Below are 21605 nucleotides of genomic sequence, written 5' to 3'. Positions count from 1 at the left end.
CTTCACATGGGTCCCAAGAAAAAATTTTCTTTTCTTTTTACTCCTTTTCCTTTCCTTCTCTCTCCCTCTCCTTGTTCTCTCTCCTCTACCTCTTCTCGCCCGGTTTTCTCTCCCTCTCTCTTCGCTCTCCTATCCGGCGTCTCCTCTCCCTCTCCGGTACGGCTGCAGAGCTCGGCGTCCGTGGTGGCCACGTCATAGGCGGTGCGGAAGAGCTTGGCGCTGGCGGCGGCGCGTCGGAGGCTGTCTTCGGCCTCGCAGATCTGGTGGCTGGGGGCGGGCCTTGACGACCGGCGGATCTAGGCGGCGACGCTCGTCGGGGCGGCGGCACGCGTCGGGGCGACGGAGCTCGCCGGTGACCGCGTCCGGGGCGGCAGATCTCGACGCGGACGACGCTCAGGAGCGGCGCGACAGCGCTCCACGTGGATCTGGCCGGCTTTTTTCAATAGAAAAGCTTGGTCTCTCTCCTCCCTCTCTCCTTTTTTGGTAGAGCACCCGTGCCCTCTGCAAGTTACATGGAGCTTCATGAGGGCACGGTGCATGTGTATGTGGCAAGGAAGCGCCAACGTGTTGAGCTAGAGTTCCTCGCCACGTCAGCGCACTATGCGTGCCCTTACTCCCCCGCTCCCGCTCATGCGCAGCACAAGTGACAAGTGCATCGAAAACAGTGGACCACTAAGTACATAACGATTCCGAGAGAAAAAAAACTAACTGTGATAAACTATACTCCCCCGTCCCAAAAAAGATAATCTTTAGGTTTCCGTGTTGAGTGTTTGACCATCCGTTTTATTTAAAAAATTTAAAAGAATTTTAAAAAAATTAGTCATACATAAAGTGTTGTTCATGTTTTATCATCTAATAAAAAACAAAAGTATTAATCATGATTTTTTAAATAAGATGAAGAGTGAAACATTGTATCCAAATGCTGAAAAAAATGATTTGTCGTGACACGGAGGGAGTATACAAGTACCTCGCTATATGATATTTTCCCTCGGTGATGCACACATACTAATAGCGAGGAGAACATGAAGTCCAAACTTCAAAAGAACAGTTAGTTTTTAAGAGGGGCGTGGAATGTAAAATATCCAAGTTTAGAAAATAAATTGGTGATAAAAATCAAGTTTAGAAAATAAATTTGTATTAATAAGCAAGTTCAGAAAATAAAGGGTAAATAAAAGGTCTAGTAAATGAAAGGGTAAATACAGAGATGCAAGATATCGGATGTTTAGATACTTATTATAAATAGTAAACGTACTCTATTAGTAAAACTCATTCATAATCTTAGACTAATTCGCGAGACGAATCTAATGAGCCTAATTAATTTATAATTAGCCTATATGATGCTACAGTAAACATTTGCTAATTATGGATTAACTAGGCTCAAAAAATTCGTCTTGCGGATTAGCTCTCATTTATAAAATTAGTTTTTTTATTAGTCTATGTTTAATACATCAAATTAGTGTCAAACATCCGATGTGGCATGAGTTTAGCCCCATCTAAACAACCCCTAATATATTTGTAGTAATAGCTATTTGAGAGAGTATGAATGAATGAATTCACTAATAGGAAGTTTTCACGCAAACTCATAACTATCATGATGTGGGTGGATTCATTTATACGTATTTATAAGTAATTAAAATCTCGTATTAAAATTGTGTGTTTAAGCTTGAAAAAGTACAAACGAAAATCCACAAGAAGAATAAAAGAACAGGGATACTCATTCGCTGTAGCTTGCGTTCTTTTTTGTTAGATGAATATGAAAAATAAAAATACCTAATTTTTACGATAGCTATTTTATGGCATAAACAATGTAATTAATTACTACAAATTTAGAAATTTACTTTAAAAGTATGATATGATCAGCTTCAATATAGAATTCTTACGCAAAATCCGCAGTTTAAAAAGCATGCGTTTAAAAGATAAGTAATAATAAACCTAAAAAAATGCAGCCGTAGCTAGCTGCGCAGGTCTGTGGTCAAAAGGAATCGTACTGGTATTTGTTAGTTATTTGACCACCTGCATAGGACGACGACCTCAGCTCAGGGGGTGGTAGTTTGCAAAAAAAATTTTTACAAAAACATCGCATCAAGTATTAAATGTAATCTAATTACAAAATAAATTTCAGAGTCTAATTAATTCATCATTAGGACATGTTGGTTAGTGTAGCACTTATGGCTAATTATGCACTAATTAGTCTTAAAAAATTCATCTCGTGATTTCTTACATAACTGTGTGATTAGTTTTTTGATTCATCTATATTTAATACTTTATTTAGATATTCAAATATTCGTTATGATGCTTTTGAAGAAATTTTTTGGGAACAAGGCCTCAGCTAGCGATCACGCACGGAGGCAGAGAGAGAGACAGAGAGCCGTTTTGGCCGTGGCGTGGCGTGGCGTTGTCGCAACGCAGAAGAATCCTCGTCGCGCGCGCATGCATTGGCATGGGGGAGAGACCCGCGCCGCTCGACGCGCGGAACATGTTTTCTTTTTCTCCCCTAGACGACTGCTACCTCCATCTCAAAAAGACGAGTTTTTAGGTTCAATATTTGATCATCCGTCTTATTTAAAAAACTTTTAAAAAATTAAAAAAAATTAGTCACATATCAAGTACTATTCATGATTTATCATCTAATAAAAACAAAAATATTAATTGTAATTTTTTTAAAATAAGATGAAGAGTTAAAAATTAAAAGTAAAAGATGAAAAATTGGTTTATTTTGAGACGGACGGAGTAGTAGAGCATTGGAGGTGCCATCATCCCCACATGGCCAGACGGCGTAGCGTTGAATTTACCCCGCGACGCCACACACACACGCACAGCCCTCGTCCTCGTCCCGAATCCGCGCCGAGCCATGTCGGCACTCCACCCACGGTCTCCCACCCACGGCGAGCGATTAACGGGTAAGTATCATGAACATTACACATTAATTTAAAGCGCACGTATCATGAATATTAGAAACGAAATAGTGATGGATCACAATAGCCAGTATAAATAGAGATCTAGATGTGCTTAGTGAGCTGGTGTCTCGTTCCAACTTAGCTAAAATTGAAAATAAATATAGTGATATGAACTCATTAGATATCATGACTTATAAGAATATGTAATTAAAGGAGACAAACAATTGATCAACTCGTTATTTGTTATTGTCATTTAAAACACTAACCTCATTGACCAAGTGCCATACTACAGCGACTGCTAAATTGAATTATGGACTTAGCGGCCCGCTACGTCAAACCACGGCCGCTAGGTTTCAAACCGTTACGGTGCACACTATTTATTATCTTTTTATACGTTTACGTAAACGGATCAACTATTTTTACTATTGACTATGATACAAAGCTGACAGAATTTAGATAAATTAACTTCTAGATATGACTATAAAGAGAAACGGTAGAAAACGTAACATGTTTATAGAATTTGTATGTCCGGTTTTACCCCCGTACCCAGGGTGGACTCCGAGGGCTGTTCGCAGTAGCTTCCACCGTTTTTGTCCCTCTATATTTTTGAAACGGGAATCCAATCAGGATCCGGCCGATCAAGCTAGTTGAAAAAAAGGCTAGCTAGCAGCGGGGTCAGGGTCAGGATGGTACGTTGCTGTCGTTTTTTCTTCTTGGTTTCGCAAACACGAGCTGCTGCAGTGCGGGTGCGTGCGTCCGTCCCCAAGTCAAAATGGTCTCGGGAGATGCAGTTTTATTTCGCGAGAGATTAGGAGGCTGATCGAGCTATAAATAAGATGCGTTTGGGTTGGGCAACACGAAAAAGTTGTCTTCTCATGAGTATACCTGAATCGGATAAATCAACTCATTGTGTGTGTGTGGCTGAGACATCACATATTTCTCCTTTTTTTCTTTTAGCGCTACCTGAAGTCTAGATAACCCTTTGAGATTTGATACCTGGTTAATCAACCCTCCAAGCTTTAAAACCGTCTAAATAACACCTTAACAAAACCGTTCAAAAAAACCCCATGGCCGGTTTTTGGGGTCGTTTTGCTTAGAAAAAAAAGCCCCTCCCTCCAGCACTCTCCGCCGACCTTTCTGAGTATAGTTAAAACATCTCTTCCTTAGTTCTAATTCTATTGGCAGCAATTTAAGAATTTTCCAAAACGTGCGTCGCATAATATACATGGTGAACTTGGTCATGGTTTTTTTATTAGGTTTGGTTCTTTACGAATTTCGTCTAGTATTTATGTTAACGTCAGATTTTGGCAAATAGCCGTTATGGATTAAATGGATTAATGTGTGATTAGAGACCAGATCGGATAAGAAAAAGGGAATCGACTGAGAGAAATAGGTTGAAAGCGATACAAATTCAGCCGATAAAATTTGAATCAGAAAATAATTTGAGTCCAATTGGGTCCAGAAGCTTAGAGATAGATCTGGTACTAATCAGAGTCCGTGTAAATTAGTTTTATTTTTATCTTAGAGTTTGTTTATGATTTTATATCTAATTAGAGCCTGAGTGTAATAGGTTAGTTATTAACAATGATCCATATCCGTTTAGGTTAGTCAGATTTTAAGGTACAAATAGACTATCCCGCAACTCTGTAAAAACAACAATTAGTTCACCAAATTCAACTTCAGCGCATTGACAACCTTTTCGATAGAGCGAGCTCGCGACGCGAGGTTTGTCAGCTTTGCAATATAAGTTCGTTTATGTCAACCCGTCGATCGGCTAGAACTGGACTGCCTCAATTAAGTTGTTGACGTAAAAAATGTGATCTGACATGTCACGCACGAAGGCCTGGAAGTCAATCTTAGATAGCTCCAGCGTAGGACCTAAATTCTTATATTGCGGTGATGTGCTAGTCAATTTGATCCTGCAACTGACAAGATAAACAATAAAGAAAGCCGATCGGCTATCGAGCCAAAAGGTGACTAATAATCCAGCCGATCAGACGTTGATGCTGCAACAGGTAGCCGATAGGATGAATGATCGGCTTTAAAAAGCTTGGATCGGCTAGACACTTGATAGAAATAGACTTAAATTAAATATTAGACTAATGTAATCCGCCAAGTTACTTATTGTCACACCCAGAAATTTACACCAAATTTCTGAACAATAGCATGTATTAAATCTCGGTCCAGGCATCAGCCCGAGTACACACTATGACAAATTAATACACAGTTCCACGTCTTAAAAACAAATAAAAACAATTATATATCAAAATGCAGCGGAAAAGGAAAACAAGACTAGACCATCTAATCTTCAACTTCAGCGGGCGATGACGGCTCCACACCAAAGGCATTCTTGACGGCGGACTGAACCTTACTTCAACCTTCGAAACAACCTTCTTCTGACACAGGCTCTGGCACTTGCTCTGGTGGGGGAAAAATTAAGCAAGGCTAAGTACAAACCACCGTACTCAACAAGTAACACCCAAGAGAGAAGAATAATGAATGCAACAGGGTATCAAGGGATAGGCTAAGGTTAAATTGCACAAAGCTGCAGTAATTTAGCAAAACAATAGATAAAATAGACTGAAATAAAAGTAAAGTAACATTTAAAATAATCATCCACTGTCCAACATTACACCACGTTGCAACAGGCCCAAACCACTGTCGAACATTACACCATGTAGCGACAGGGTCAACCCTCTGCCCAACGATAAACCACGTTGCGACAGACCCAAACCACTGCCAACGTTACACCACATTACGCAGGGTCAAACCAGTTCCAAGATTAAATAAAAAAGGGGTTCAACTAATCCCAGTGAGTCTGTCAGTTCGCCCAATAACCGCGGGCACGGCTATTCGAATAGTTTTACTCTACAGAGGTGTACAACTTTACCCACAAGACATGGCTGCCAAGCATGTTACCATGCCCAACGTATCACCACGATACCTCAGTACGGAAACCATGATAAGACCTTTCACCTAGCCCTCCCTAGACAATCGCACCACACTTCAGGTTTCACCCCCTCCTTTACACCAAGTCGGGCAGTCCCCTCTTGTGCCTTGGTAGATCCGGAAGCAGCAGAGGCTTTCGTTACACCACGATTGCCCGTCCATACTCCATCACGCCTACCCTTGCCTGGGTACGTCGAATAGGGACAAGCTAGATTACGAGTCTCACCGTTGCCCATTCTGGCTTGTGGTTAGTACGTGTAAGACCTTCAGGGTTTCCTGAGAACCGGTCCTTAATTGCCATGGGCACGACTCTCAAAACCATGCACCCACAGCCCACCATAAGCAATATTTTAGTTGTATTAATCCACCTCGGGAAATGAATAATGATAACAACCATTGAAGGTGTACCAAAGTGCAACAATAATTAAATAATAATTGGTGAGCTAGTTGAACTAAGCATGGCTAAGCATTGCCTAACCCTAAGTCTAGTCAAATTAACCCTGGGATGATAATAATAATGAATGGGAATCAACGGATATATTGGTAATTGCCCAATAGATAAATACAATAAATAGATTTGCATAAAACAATGCATGTTTGAATGTAAAAGCGGGGGTTTTATAATCATAGGTTCAATATGATCAAAGAAGGGTGCCACTTGCCTTGCTTAGACCCACGAGGAACTTCGGCGACAACTTCGGGAGCGAACGGCGCTGCGACGGGGTCAAAACCTACGACAAACAAGGCAAAACCAACAAAACAGGCTATAAAACTACTGAAACAGAGAAAGAAACTATTTTTAATGGATTCTTGGCAATTTTATGAATTTAATGAAATTTGAATGGACCTAAACGGAGACTAGATGAATTACTTATGAATTTTAGAAGTTTTCTGGGTTTTTAAACTAAACAGAAAAACCTTATTGATTTATTGCGCAATTAATGGGGCTGCTGACGTCAGCGAGGAGAGAGGAAGCTGACGGCTGACAGGTGGGGACCACCTGTCGGTGAGAGAGAGGGGGAGGGAGAGACTGACACGCGGGCCCGGGGAGGAGAGAGAGAGGAGGCGGGCGCGGGGACGACTGACGGGTGGGACCCACTCGTCAGCGAGAGGGGAACAGAGAGGAGGGGACAGACCGTGCGCTCGGGCGGACGGCGGCAACCGATGGGAGCTGCGGGCGACGCGGCGGCGGCGGCGCACGGCGGCGGCGGGACGACGGCGACGGTGCGACGGCGACGGCCGGCGAGCGACGACGGCGCGACGGCGACGACGGCCGAGGCGGCGACGCACGGGCGCAACCAGCAGAACAGCGGTGACGGCTGGCACGGCGACGACCGGCGAGCGGCGAGCGCAGACACGCGCGGGCGCAAGCGACGGCGGCTGGACGTCGGCGATACGAAGGCGACGACGACCACGGCGGCCGGCGGGACGGACGAGCTTCGCACTCGTCCGGCGACGGCGCGCGACTAGACGGCGGTCGGCCGGAAAGGGGGAGAAAGAGGGGAGGAGGGTGCGGGTGCTCACCGGCGGCGGCGAGAGCGCGGGCGGGTCGGCGAGGCCGAGGCAGAGGTGGCGACGCGGGTGAGAGCGGAAGATCGGCGGTGGCGGCGGAGATCGATTGGTGGCGGTGAGGCGACCGGGCGCAACGGCGACCGGGCGGCGAAGGAATGCGCGGCGCGGGGGACGCTCACCGGTGACGACGAGGGTGGCAACCGGTCGGCGACGGCGGCGCGGAGGCGATGACGCGGCTGGACAGCGGCGAAGGCGTCCGGCAGCGGGATTAAACGGCGACGGCGAACTGCGGCGGCGACTAGAGTTGAGAGGGAAAGCAGACGACGGCGCGGCGGCGGTGGGGATTTATAGGGTGGCGGCGCCGGCTAGGGCGGGGCGGAGGTTGGAGACCGTGTCGGGCACGACGCGGTCTCGGCGGCGGCGGTTGCGGCGGCGGCGGTTGCGGCGCGGCGGCGGACTCGGACTCGGCCGGCGCGGGCGCGGCGCGGGCTGGCGAAACGGTCACTGACAGGTGGGCCCCACCTGTCAGTGGCGCGAGAGCGAGGAGGGAGGCGGCGCGGACTCGCGGGCGCGGGCGAGCGGGCAAGCGCAGGAGCTAGGCCGAAGCCGCGGCCCAGGCGGGGGCGCGCGCGAAGGGGGAGGGAGGCCGGTCGGCTGGGCCGGCCGAGGAGGAGGCTGTGGGCCGGCTCGGCTGGGCTGGCCCGGGAAGGAAGGAGAAGAAAAAGAAAAAGGAAAAAGAAAAGGAAGGGAGGAAAATTGGACTTCGGCCCAATTTGGGAAGGAAGGGAAAAAGAAAGGAAAAAGGAGGAAAAAAGGAAAACCCCACTTTTTCCGAATTTTAAATTAAATTTGTTTGGTCGAATTTTATACTTCTGCAATTTGAATTTAAATCCAGTTAGTCGATTTGCGAGCCTCGATTTAATTGAATTAATTTCTTTTAGAGGGATTTTTCCTGAGTTAATTAAACCAATTGTTATTTACGAATTTCTTTTTACGATTTTAGGCTTGGGATAAAACTCCGGGCGTGACACGCGGGCACGGCGCAGCTAGCAGCGCGCGACGCGGTGGCGACGGCCATGCCGAGGCGGTTCAGCGAGACGGAGGCGGGGAGGATGCGAAGGGCGGCGGCCAGCGGTTGTGCGTGGCGGTTAGCGGCGCGGGAAAAGCGGCGGCCGGTGCGCGCGGCGGTTCTGTGGCATGAACATGACGCGGTGAGGCGAGGTGGCGCGGCTCAACGTGGCGAGCCAAGGGCGGCCGGCGCGACGGCAGAGCACCACGACCGCAAGGTGAGGGCGCGACGGTGCTAGCGCGGGCGAGGCACGGCCGTGCGTGGCGAGCGGCTCGGCGGCGGCGCATGTCACGCCCAGAAATTCCTCACACGAATTTCTGAACTTAATTGTGTATTAAATCCCTGTCCAGGACCAGCCAGGGTACACAAAAAGACAATGTTGATTACATAACCATCGTTCTTAGAAACAACTGAAAATTACACTTATTCTAGCGGAAATGCAGCGGAAAGAAAAACAAAGGGGTAGACTAGCTCCAGCGGGTACGGCTCCAGTCCACAGGCAACACTTCGACGGCGGAACAGCTCACTCCTGAGAGGCACCTCCATCGGACTCTGCTTCTAGCTCTGGGTTGGGAAAGTTAAGCAAGGATGAGTACAAACCACCGTACTCAACAAGTAACACGGACAAGGGGAAAATAAATGATGCAATGGGATTAACAAGGACAGGCTCGGGTTAGTTGCGACAAAGCAGCAGTTTAAATAAATAACAGAGATTAAAAGAATAAAGGTAATTTAAATACAGTAAAGCATAAATAGGTAAACAGTTGTAAAATACCACAACACTGTCCAACGTTACACCACGTTGCAACAGGCCCAACCACTACTCAACGTTACACCACGTTGCAGTAGTCCCAAGTGATAACAGATTTTACTCAAGTTATTAGGGTTCACTAATCACAGTGAAGCTGGGTGTTCGCCCGTAACCGTGGGCACGGCTATTCGAATAGTTTATACTCTGATCAGAGGTGTACTACTGTACCCACAAGACACGACTCCACTACACTTGAACGTGCGCCGACATACCACCACGACATACCGGAAAGGAGACCGTGATAGGACCCGTTACACAACCCTCCCTATTTAATCGTACCACACTTCAGGTTTCACCCCCTCCTTTACACCAAGTCGGGCAGTCCCCTCTTGTGCCTCGGTAGATCCGGAAGCAGGAGAAGCTTTCGTTACACCACGATTGCCCGTCCATACTCCATCACGCCTACCCTTGCCTGGGTATGTCAAATAGTTCGAAGTCATGCTCCAAATCCCACCTTACCCATTTCGGCATGTGGTTAGCACTTAATTACTTCCAGGGTTTCCCGTGAACCGGTTCTTAATTACCATGGGTGCGACTCTCAAAACCATGCACCCACAGCCCACCATTATCTATATTTTAGTTGACCTTAACCCGAACCGGGTAGTGAATCAATATCTCAGCTAAACAGAACTAAGCATAATTATATGAGATCCCATGAGCTATTTGTTCTAAGCATGGCTAAGCATTAACCTAGGCCTGACTCTAATCAAGTTACCCCTGGTCCAGCAATGAATAAAGTTGGATAAACAACGGTATAATAATAAGGTTTACCCGAAAATAGCATAAAGTAAGTTCTTTAATTAAAACAATGCATATTTGAAGTCATAAAGCGGGGAATTTGCAATAAGGGTTCAATATGTTCAAGGATGAGTGTCACTTGCCTTGCTCTGGCCCTTGGGGAACTTCGGCGACGATCTCGAAGTAAACCGGCTCTTCGGCGGGGTCCGAATCTAAGCGACAAAGCACAAAAATAAATAAAACAGGCACAAACTCTACTGGAACAGCAAAAGAAACTATTTTTAATAGATTCTTGATAATTTTATGAATTTAATGAAATTTGAATGGACCTAAACGGAGACTAGATGAATTACTTATGAATTTTAGAAGATTTCTGGGTTTCTTAACTAAACAGAAAAGTCCTAAATCAATTATTGCGCAATTAATGGGGCTGCTGACGTCAGCGAGGAGAGAGGTACTGACGGCTGACAGGTGGGGACCACCTGTCGGTGAGAGAGAGAGGGAGAGAGGCGCTGACAGCTTGGCCCGGGAGGAGAGAGAGAAGGCGGGCGCGGGGAGCGACTGACGAGTGGGACCCACTCGTCAGTGAGAGGGAACAGAGAGATGGGGACCGAACGCGCGGTCGGGCGGACGGCGGCGACCGGCTGGAGCGGCGGGCGACGCGGCGGCGGCGGTGCACGGCGACGGCGACGCGACGGCGACGGCGCGACGGCGACGACCGGCGAGCGGCGACGGCGCGACGGCGACGACGGCCGGGGCGGCGACGCACGGGCGGCGGTGGAAGAACAGCGGCGACGGCGACTGGCAAGCGGCGACGACGCGGCACGCGCGGGCGCAAGCGACGGCGGCTAGACGTCGGCGACGCGGAGGCGACGACGACCACGGCGGCCGGCGGGAGCGGCGGGCTTCGGCCTCGTCCGGCGACGGCACGCGACTCGGCGGCGGTCGGCCGGAAAGGGGGAGAAAGAGGGGAGGAGGGTGCGAGGGCTCACCGGTGGCGGCGAGAGCGCGGACGGGTCGGCGAAACCGAGGCGAAGGTGGCGACGCGGGCGGGTGCGGGAGATCGGCGATGGCGGTGGAGATCGATCGGCGGCGGCGACGGGCGAGACGCGGTGGCGGCCGGGCGACGAGGGAACGCGCGGCGCCGAGGAGGCTCCCTGGCGACGGCGAGGGCGGCAACAAGTCGGCGACAGTGGGACGGAGGTGGTGACGCAACAGAGCTGCGACGACCGGCGACGGGCGACGAGATTGCGCGGCGGCGGCGAGAGGCAGCAGCGCGGCGGCGACACGAGCGACGGCGGAAAGTGGGCGACGGCGCGGCGGCGGAGGGGATTTATAGGGTGGCGGCGACCGGCTAGGGCGGGCGGAGGTTGGAGACCGAGTCGGCGACGACGCGGTCTCGGCGGCGGCCGTTGCGGCGGCGGCGGTTGCGGCGCGGCGGCGCGGAGTCCGGCTCGGACGCGGCGCGGCGCGGGCGAGCGGCGAAGCAGTCACTGACAGGTGGGCCCCACCTGTCAGTGGCACGAGAGGGGAGGGAGCGGCGATGGACTTCGCGGCGCGGGCGACGGGCGAGCGGGCGAGCTGGGCCGGAGCCGCGGCCCAGGCGGGAGCGCGCGCGAAGGGAGGGAATCGGCCGGCGCGGCTGGGCCGGCCGAGCGGGAAGACGGGCCGGCTCGGCTGGGCCGGCCCGGGAAGGAAAAGAAAAAGAAAAAGAAAAAGGAAAAAGAGAGAGGGAGGAAAATTGGACTTCGGCCCAATTTGAGAAGGAAGGGAAAAAGAAAGGAAAAAGGAGGGAAAAAAGAAAACCCCCACTTTTGCCGAGTTTTAAATTAATTTCTTTGGCCAAATTTTATACTTCTGCAATTTGAATTTAAATCCTGTTAGTCGATTTGCGAGCCTCGATTTAATTGAATTAATTCCTTTTAGAGGGATTTTTCCTGAGTTAATTAAGCCAATTGTTATTTACGGATTTCTTTTACGATTTAGGCTTAGGACGAAACTCCGGGTGTGACAGCGCACATGCGGCATGCCTCAGCGAGGAGGTGCGCGGCGGCGGCACGTGCGCGGCCGGAGGAGGACAACGGGCAGGCAACGGCGCACGCACGGCCACGAGGACGAAGAGGCGGTGGGGCGCGGCGATAGCGATGAGGGGAGGCCGGCAGCGCGGCATGGAGGGGCGCACGAGCGCTGCAGCGGCGAGGCGCGCGACGAGGCAGCAGCCACGGCGAGTAAGCGCGGCACAACGTGGCACGAGCGCGAGGGTTCGGTGCGACTGGGGGAGGAAGACGGGACTGACAGGTGGGGTCCATCCGTCAGTGTCCCGGGAGGAGAGGGGAGGCAGCCTGGACCTTGGGGCGCCAGTGGGCTACCGCCTTGGCTGGGCTTTGCCTTGGTCGGCCCAACGCGAGAGGAGACAGGCCGAGCGAAGGAAGTGGGCCGGCTGACTGGGCTGGCGGCCTGCTGGCTGCGAGGAGAGGGAAAAGGAGTAGTGGGCCGAGGGAGGCGATGGAGACTTCGTGTGCGGGTTGGGCCACGACTCGGGAAATTGCAGACAGTACACGCATTCACACGACAGAACCAATTCATGCACGAATTAGAGATTCGTACGACAAATTAGATCCGATACGTGAAACCGTGAACTGTTAGCGGGACAACGGCAGGAGTTAACGGCCCGTTAAATTGAGATTTAACGACTCGCTAAACTAGAATTAGACGACTTTAACGTTAAACCAATCTACGTGTACGAAATAGAATTCCGCACCGTAGATCAATCTCACGCTAGTTAATAGATTGGAAAACCTAAGCAATTACACGGTAGATTAACGATAGACTGATTTGCATGAATAAAACGTATGCAAACCTGAGGTTTGGTGGAGAGATCAGTGACGGATTGCGGTTGTTCCTCGCTGTTAGGCTAGAAAACCTGAACAATTAAACGGTAGATTAATTTAGATTGATTCGCAAGAATAAAATAGATGCGAACCTGAGATTTGGTGGAGAGAGACCAGCCGGCGACGTGCTGCGAACAAAGATGCAGCAGGGCTGCTAGCGGCTTGCTGCGCAGCTGCTGGATAGGGGCGGCACAGCTGTAGCGGAGGCGGAAGAGGCGACTGGAGATGCACGGGAGAGGAAGACGAGGGAAAGAGGCCAGGCTGTAGGGGGGGTATTTATAGGGGGAAGCTAGAGATAGATCTTGTTATCCATCTCCTATTAACATAGAATAGATAAAGTTTCAAGGGGATAAGATTTAGAATTCTAATTAATTGGAATTGATTTTTTTTGGTGGAGATAGGGATGAGGCTGCATGGCTTGGAGAGGAGGAGAGGATCTTACAGGGAGGAGAGGAGGTGCGACCAGGAGAGAAAAAGAAAGGAAAAGAGAAAATGAAAAAGGAAAAGGGAAAAAAAAGGGAGAAGGGAAAAAGAAAAGAAAAAGGAAGGAGGGAAAAAAAAGAAATTGCCTCCAATTTTGCCGATTTTTATTAAGTTGATTTAAGCAAATTTTATTTACTGCAATTCACATTTAAATCTTGTTAATCATTTAAAATGCTCTCGGGACATTTTAGAACATCCGAAAAGCTTCCAGTTAAATTAAATTAATTAATTACACTAAGTTTTCTCCTGAACTTTAATTAACAAATTATTTTTAATGCATTATTTACATATTTCTTGGCTAGGGTAAAACTCAGGGCGTGACACTTATTAATCTTAGTTGATCGGACGAGCCCCTACAACCAGATCGAACCAAACGTACATAGATTGGGCTTAACCAAGACAATATGCAGTCGAGTACGATATGATTATAGCAAACATGAAGATCGATAAGGCTAATAAATAAACCGACAAAAAACTTGGAATAAACAATGAATCATGTGTTACAATCGGCTAAAACCAATTTACATGTAATCCTCCTAAGACGATGCAACATAAATAACTGCCGATCTAACTAAATCAAGTCGATTGGTATAAAAATAATGCAGTAAAGCAATTGACTGCTCTATTGATGTAAATGTAAGGAACATGAAGATCGACAAATATCAGCAGCTATAAACGACTAACAAACAACCAAGATCTATAAAAAATCTAGCCCAGATCGCTAAGGATAATCATAGAAAATCGGACCTCACCGAGACAGTTCAAGATTACACCTAGCAATGTTAGAATAGATACTAAACAGATCTAGATTGCTATCAAGCCGATAACTGATAACTTATTGGCTGGTACTCCGATAAAACAATGAACAAGATATATCAATCTGATATAAACTATCTAATAAACGCAATCTACTATATCGGAGCGAACCGAGAAAGTACTAGATTGAATATGTCAAACAAAAAATATCAAATCGACATAAATTACCCAAAGTGGTTGATCAGATCAACCCGAGATATAGAAGTAACTCAAGTTAAAACCGATCCGGTAACTAGCAATCGCACAACCAGATTAGAAGATCAGATCGAACTGAGACAGTCCTAATCTAGCCTATGCGATTACCGTGATTCGGCGAAACGTAGCACTTACCCCTCCGCCGGAGATCGAAGCGATGCAACCCCACGTCAGGTGCCAAGTTCCGCCGGAGTTGAAACCTTGGTTAAGAGGGCAGTGATGCGTCGAAGGTAATTGATCTAATTGATGTGTAATAGTTTACAATGATCCCGGGCATACATATTTATACCTCGGGTGAAAGCTAGTCCATGCCGAACACGACTCCTAATAGATAAAAAGAAATAACAAACTCTATCTCTAACACGACACGGTTTCTAATAAATAAAAAAAACAAGTCCCGATTGGACTCTAACTATATTAGAGATAAAATAAAAATCTTAACTAACTCTAATAGATAAATTTGTGCCGCCATACCTTGGTCTTCACGATTCCCTATTGAATTCGAACTCTTCCAGATAAAATTTCTATCGGCGATTGCGCCTTTTCTTATCCAAATCCAACACGGAAATTTACCAAATTAGTTTTGAAGTATGAGAACTCATGCTTCAAAATTATCTTCTCTGCTCCGGATCTAGCGACTCCAAAATTTTCCCCTTCTGCCTCTTGTAATCGGCTTTCATGAACCGATATTGCTTGAATGAGATGGGCCAAACTTGCAAACTCGTGACAAAAGAATTTGTCTTTGATAGGTTCTAGCAGTCCTCCGAATGCAAGCTCTGCCAACTATCTATCATTTAAGCTCAAACCATAGCATCGGCTGCGAACATTACAAAACCTTTGTATGTACTTCATAGCTGATTCCCCTTCCTGCTGCTTAACTAGAATTAATTATGTAAGTCTCATCTCATCCACACTAGCAAAGAAGTCATGTGAAACTATTTCTCCAGATCGGCCCAGCTTCTGATAGAATCTGGAGGTAATGATGCAAACCATGAGAATAAGTGACAGTGGGAACAACCTAACCTTCAGGTTATCATGAGCCGATGCCTCTCCACACTGTGCTAGGAATCGACTGACATGTTCAATTGTAGACACATTGTCTTGCCCTGACAATAAGGAGAACTCCGGTATCCTATATCGGCGTGGCAATGGAACCCTATCGAACCACTAAGGATACAGTCGACGATACAGATCTATGTCTTTTTTGTCTGATCCCAAATTGCTCCCTCATTATCTCAATAACTCTATCGCCCATCTCATCTTTCGTTGCATTGTACTTACCATGCCGATATTGATCAGGTTCTTTTGGCTGATATTGCCCCCCGAGTCGAATTCCTTGAGCAGTGTATTCATCAATTGTTGTCTTGATCAAATCTTGCAATGTGTTCATCAAAAACATCAGATTGATCAAACAAGGCATGACAAATGGATTCATTAACTGTATCTTGAAGTGTCTTGACCATCGGCTTGGGGAATTGAATCTTCTGAACTGGCCCTTCTGGTTTCATCGCCTTTGTTTCTCTGTAAAGTCTTCTATTGTGACCAAGTTCTTGGTATTAATATCTTTGGAAGACATCTTCGACTTCTACTCAGACGATCACTTGGAGTAAAATATCACGTAGTCCCACCGGGCGTGCCAAAAATGTGTTGACATCAAAAATGTGATCTGACATGTCACACACGAAGGCTTGGGAGTCAATCTTAAACAGCTCCAATGCAGGACCTAAATTCTTAGATTGCGCAGACGTGCCAGTCAGTTTGATCCTACAACTGACAAGATAAACAATAAAGCAAGCCGATCGGCTATCGAGCCGACAGGTGACTAATAATCCAGCCGATCATACATTGATATTGCAACGGTTAGCCGATAGGATGAACGATCGAGTGTCAAAAGCTTGGATCGGCAAGACACTTGATAGAAAGACTTAAATTAAATATTAGACGAACGTAATCCCCCAAGTTACTTATTAATCTTAGTCGATCGGATGAGCCCCTATAACCAGATCGAACCAAACGTACATAGATTGGACTTAACCAAGACAGTATGCAGTCGAGTACGATATGATTATAGGAAACATGAAGATTGATAAGGATAATAATAAACCGATGAATTACTTGGAATAAACAATGAAACATGTGTTACAATCGGCTAAAACCAATTTGCATGTAATCCTCCTAAGACGATGCAACATAAATAACTGCCGATCTAACTAAATCAAACCGATTGATATAAAAATAATGCAATAAAGCAATCGGCTGCTCTATTGTCACGCCCGGAGTTTCATCCCAAGCCTAAATATGTAAAAGAAATTCGTAAATAACAATTGGCTTAATTAACTCAGGAAAAATCCCTCTAAAGGAATTAATTTAATTAAATCGAGGTTCGCAAATCGACTAACTGGATTTAAATTCAAATTGCAGAAGTATAAAATTTGGCCAAACAAATTAATTTAAAACTCGGCAAAAATGGGGTTTTCCTTTTTCCCTCCTTTTTCCTTTCTTTTTCCCTTCCTTCTCAAATTGGGCTGAAGTCCAATTTTTCTCCCTTCCTTTTCTTTTTCCTTTTTCTTTTTCCTCCCCTCCTTCCCGGGCCGGCCCAGCCGAGCCGGCCCACCTTCCCTCGGCCGGCCCAGCCGACCGGTCTCCCGCTCCTCCCCGCACGCGCGCCTCAGCCTGGGCCACCGCCTCGGCCCAGCTCGCGCCCGTGCTCGCAACGAAGTCCGCCTCGCCTCCCTCCTTCCTTGCGCCACTGACAGGCGGGTCCCACCTGTCAGCGGCCAAGCTTCGCTAGCGCCCGCGCCCGCGCCGCGCCGCGCCAGCCGAGTCCGCCGCCGCCCCGACTCCTCCGCTCGCCGCGCCGCCACCGCAACCGCCGCCGCCGAGTTCGCCGCGTCGTCGACTCGGTCTCCACCGGCCGCTCCGCCCTAGCCGGTGCCGCCACCCTATAAAATCCCCGTGCCTCTGCCCCGCCGCCACTTTCCCCCTCTCCGCCCGAAGCATCCCTCCGTCGCCGTCAGCCGCCGATCTCCTCGTCGGCCGTCGGATGTCACCACCCACCCGCGTCACCACCGCCGCCTCTACCTCGCTGACCTCCCGCCGGCCTCCGTCGCTGCCGGTGTGCACCCGAGCATCGTCGCCGCCCCTTCGTCCCTTCCGCCGCCGTGCCCCATTGTCTCGACGCCGTCGGCCGATCTCACCACCAAACATCGCAAGCCGCCGCTCGTCCGTGTCCCCACCTCCGCCTCACCCTCGCCGACGCGCCGCGGTCTCCGTCGCCGCTGGTGAGCGCTCCGCTCCTCTCTCCCTCTTTCTTCCCTCTTCGCCGCCGCTGCCGACCTCCCCGTGCCATCGGTAAGGGCCAGTCGCCGTCCGCCGCGCCGCCCGCTTGTCGCCGCCCGCCGTCGTCGCCGTCACGCCGTCGTTGCTGTGTCGTTCGCCGTCACCGCCATGCGCCACTGCTCCGGTTGCGCCGTCGCCGTGCGCCGCCGCTCCGGTCGCGTCCGCCGCTCGGCCGCCAAGCTGCGTCGCTGCTTGGCCGACGCCTCCTCGCTCCTCCCTCGTGCTCCCGTCTAGCTCCTCTGGCCACACCCGCCACGCCACCTCCTCCCGCGCGCAACCATCGCTCCGCTTTCCCCGGTCGCGCCGTCGCTGGGTGTCGTGCGCTGCCGGCGCTCGCCGTCGCATCTCCGCCCTTCGTCACCGTCGTCGCACGGTCGCCAAGCCCCCGCTGCCGGCGTCCGTCATCGTCTCTCCCTCCCGCCGCTCGTCGCCGCTCCGAGCCGCGCCACCCCGTCGCTGTCTCCGCCTCCTCCACGCCGACTCGTCGTCGCCGTTCACGTCGTCATCCCTTCTCCCGTCACCACCTTCTCCGTCGCCGCCACCCCTCCGCTCGCCGTGACCCCTACCTCGCCGTGCGCCGCCCCCCGTCGCCTCGCGCTAGTGCTCGCCGACGCCGTCGTCGCCCTCCGGTCACCGCTCGATGTCGCCGACGTCGACGCTCTCGCGCCCGGCCGTCGTCGTCGCGCCAGTCCGCTGCTGCCGCCTTCCTCGGCTGCGCCGCATGCGCCGCCGTCTCGGTTGTCCGCCGCGTGTCGTCGCTGGTCGCCGGTCGTCGCCGTCACGCCGTCGTCGCCGTGCCATGCGCCGCCGTCGTGCGACGCCGCTCCCGCCGCCGCCCGCTCCCGCCGCCGGCCGCGCTCTCCCTTCCCCCTCTGTTCCCCTCTCGCTGACCGACGGGGCCCACCCGTCAGCCACCCCGCACCCTCCCTTCCTCTCTCCTCCCCGGGCCCGCGTGTCAGCCGCCCACTTCCCCTCTCTCCCACCGACAGGTGGCCCCCACCTGTCAGCCGTCAGCCTCCTCTCTCCTCGCTGACGTCAGCAGCCCCATTAATTGCGCAATAATTGATTTAGGACTTTTCTGTTTAGCTAAAAACCCAGAAAACTTCTAAAATTCATAAGTAATTCATCTAGTCTCCGTTTAGGTCCATTCAAGTTTCATTAAATCCAGAAAAATGCCAAGAATCCATTAAAAATAGTTTCTTTCTCTGTTTCAGTAGTTCTATAGCCTGTTTTGTTTGTTTTGCCTTGTTTGTCGTAGGTTTTTCCCCCGTCGCAGCGCCGTTTGTTCTCGAAGTCGTCGCCGAAGTTCCTCGTGGGTCTAAGCAAGGCAAGTGGCACCCTTCTTTGATCATATTGAACCTATGTTTATAAAATTCCTCGCTTTACATTCAAACATGCATTGTATTCAAATGTGTTTACTTTATTTATCTATTGGGCACTTACCAATATATCCGTTGATCCCCATTCATTATTATTGTCATCCCAGGGTTAATTTGACTAGAATTAGGGTTAGTCAATGCTTAGCCATGCTTAGTTCAACTAGCTCACCAATTCTTATTTAATTACTGTTACACTTTGATAGACCTTTAATGGTTGTAATCATTATTAATCTCCCGATGTGGATTAATACAATTAAAATATTGCTTATGGTGGGCTGTGGGTGCATGGTTTTGAGAGTCGCACCCATGGCAATTAAGGACCGGTTCTCAGGAAACCCTGAAGGTCTTACACGTACTAACCACAAGCCAGAATGGGCAACGGTGAGACTCGTAATCTAGCTTGTCCCTATTCGACGTACCCAGGTAAGGGTAGGCGTGATGGAGTATGGACGGGCAATCGTGGTGTAACGAAAGCCTCTGCTGCTTCCGGATCTACCAAGGCACAAGAGGGGACTGCCCGACTTGGTGTAAAGGAGGGGGTGAAACCTGAAGTGTGGTGCGATTGTCTAGGGAGGGTTAGCTGAAAGGTCTTATCATGGTTTCCGTACTAAGGTATCGTGGTGATACGTTGGGGCATGGTAACATGCTTGGGAGCCATGTCTTGTGGGTAAAGTTGTACATCTCTGCAGAGTAAAACTATTCGAATAGCCGTGCCCGCGGTTATTGGGCGAACTGACAGACTCACTGGGATTAGTTGAACCCCTTTAATAATTTTCTTAATCTTGGAACTGGTTTGACCCTGCGCAATGTGGTGTAACGTTGGCAGTGGTTTGGGTCTGTCGCAACGTGGTTTAACGTTGGGTAGAGGGTTGACCTTGTCGCTACGTGGTGTAACGTTCGACAGTGGTTTGGGCCTGTTGCAACGTGGTGTAACGTTGGACAGTGGATGATTATTTTAAATGTTACTTTACTTTTATTTCAGTTTATTCTATTTACTATTTTGCTAAATTACTGTAGCTTTGTGCAATTTAACCTTAGCCTATCCTTGATACCCTCTTGCATTCTTATTCTCCTCTCTCGGGTGTTACTTGTTGAGTACGGTGGTTTGTATTCAGCCTTGCTTAATTTTTTCCCCCACCAGAGCAAGTGTCAGAGCCTGTGTCAGAAGAAGGTTGTTCCGAAGGTTGAAGTGAGGTTCAGTCCGTCGTCGAGAATGCCTGTGGTGTGGAGCCGTCTTCGCCAGCTGAAGCTGAAGATTAGATGGTCTAGTCTTGTTTTTCTTTTCCGCTGCATTTCGATAGATAATTGTTTTTATTTGTTTTTAAGTCGTGGAACTGTGTATTAATTTGTCATAGTGTGTACTCGGGCTGATGCCTGGACCGAGATTTAATACATGCTATTGTTCAGAAATTTGGTGTAAATTTCTGGGCGTGACATCTATTGATGTAAATGTAATGAAAATGTAGATCGACGAATATCACTAGCTACAAGCAACCAAGATCTATAAAATATCTAGCCCAGATCGCTAAGGATAATCATAAAAGATCAGATCCAACTGAGATTGTTCAAGATTACGCCTAGCAATGTCAGGATAGATACTAAACAGATCTAGATTTTGTCACGCCCAGAAATTCCTCACACGAATTTCTGAACTTAATTGTGTACTAAATCCCTGTCCAGGACCAGCCAGGGTACATAAAAAGACAATGTTGATTACATAACCATCGTTGTTAGAAACAACTGAAAATTACACTTATTCTAGCGGAAATGCGGCGGAAATTAAAAGGTAGACTAGCTCTAGCGGGTACGGCTCCAGTCCACAGGCAAAGCTTCGACGGCGAATCGGCTCACTCCTGAGAGGCACCTCCATCGGACTCAACTTCTAGCTCTGGGGTGGGAAAGTTAAGCAAGGCTGAGTACAAACCACCGTACTCAACAAGTAACACGAACAATGGGGAAATGGATGATGCATAGGGATTAACAAGGGCAGGCTAGGGTTAGTTGCAATAAAGCAGCAGTTAAAAAAATAACAGAGATTAAAAGAATAACAGTAATTGAATATAGTAAAGCATAAGTAAATAGCAGTTGTAAAAGTACCACAACACTGTCCAACGTTACACCACGTTGCGACAGGCCCAACCACCACTCAACGTTACACCACGTTGCAGTAGTCCCGAGTGAACAACCAATTACTCAAGTTATTAAAGGTTCACTAATCACAGTGAGGCTGGGAGCTCGCCCGTAACCGTGGGCACGGCTATTCGAATAGTTTATACTCTGATCAGAGGTGTACTACTGTACCCACAAGACACGACTCCACTACACTTGAACATGCGCCGACATACCACCATGGTATAGCGGAAAGGAGACCGTGATAGGACCCGTCACATAACCCTCCCTATTTAATCGCACCACACTTCAGGTTTCACCCCCTCCTTTACACCAAGTCGGGCAGTCCCCTCTTGTGTCTTGGTAGATCCGAAAGCAGCAGAGGCTTTCGTTACACCACGATTGCCCGTCCATACT

Source organism: Oryza brachyantha, chromosome 12 (assembly GCF_000231095.2).
Source record: "Oryza brachyantha chromosome 12, ObraRS2, whole genome shotgun sequence".
NCBI classification, from domain to species: domain Eukaryota; kingdom Viridiplantae; phylum Streptophyta; class Magnoliopsida; order Poales; family Poaceae; genus Oryza; species Oryza brachyantha.
Note: the sequence above shows the minus strand (reverse complement) of the source record.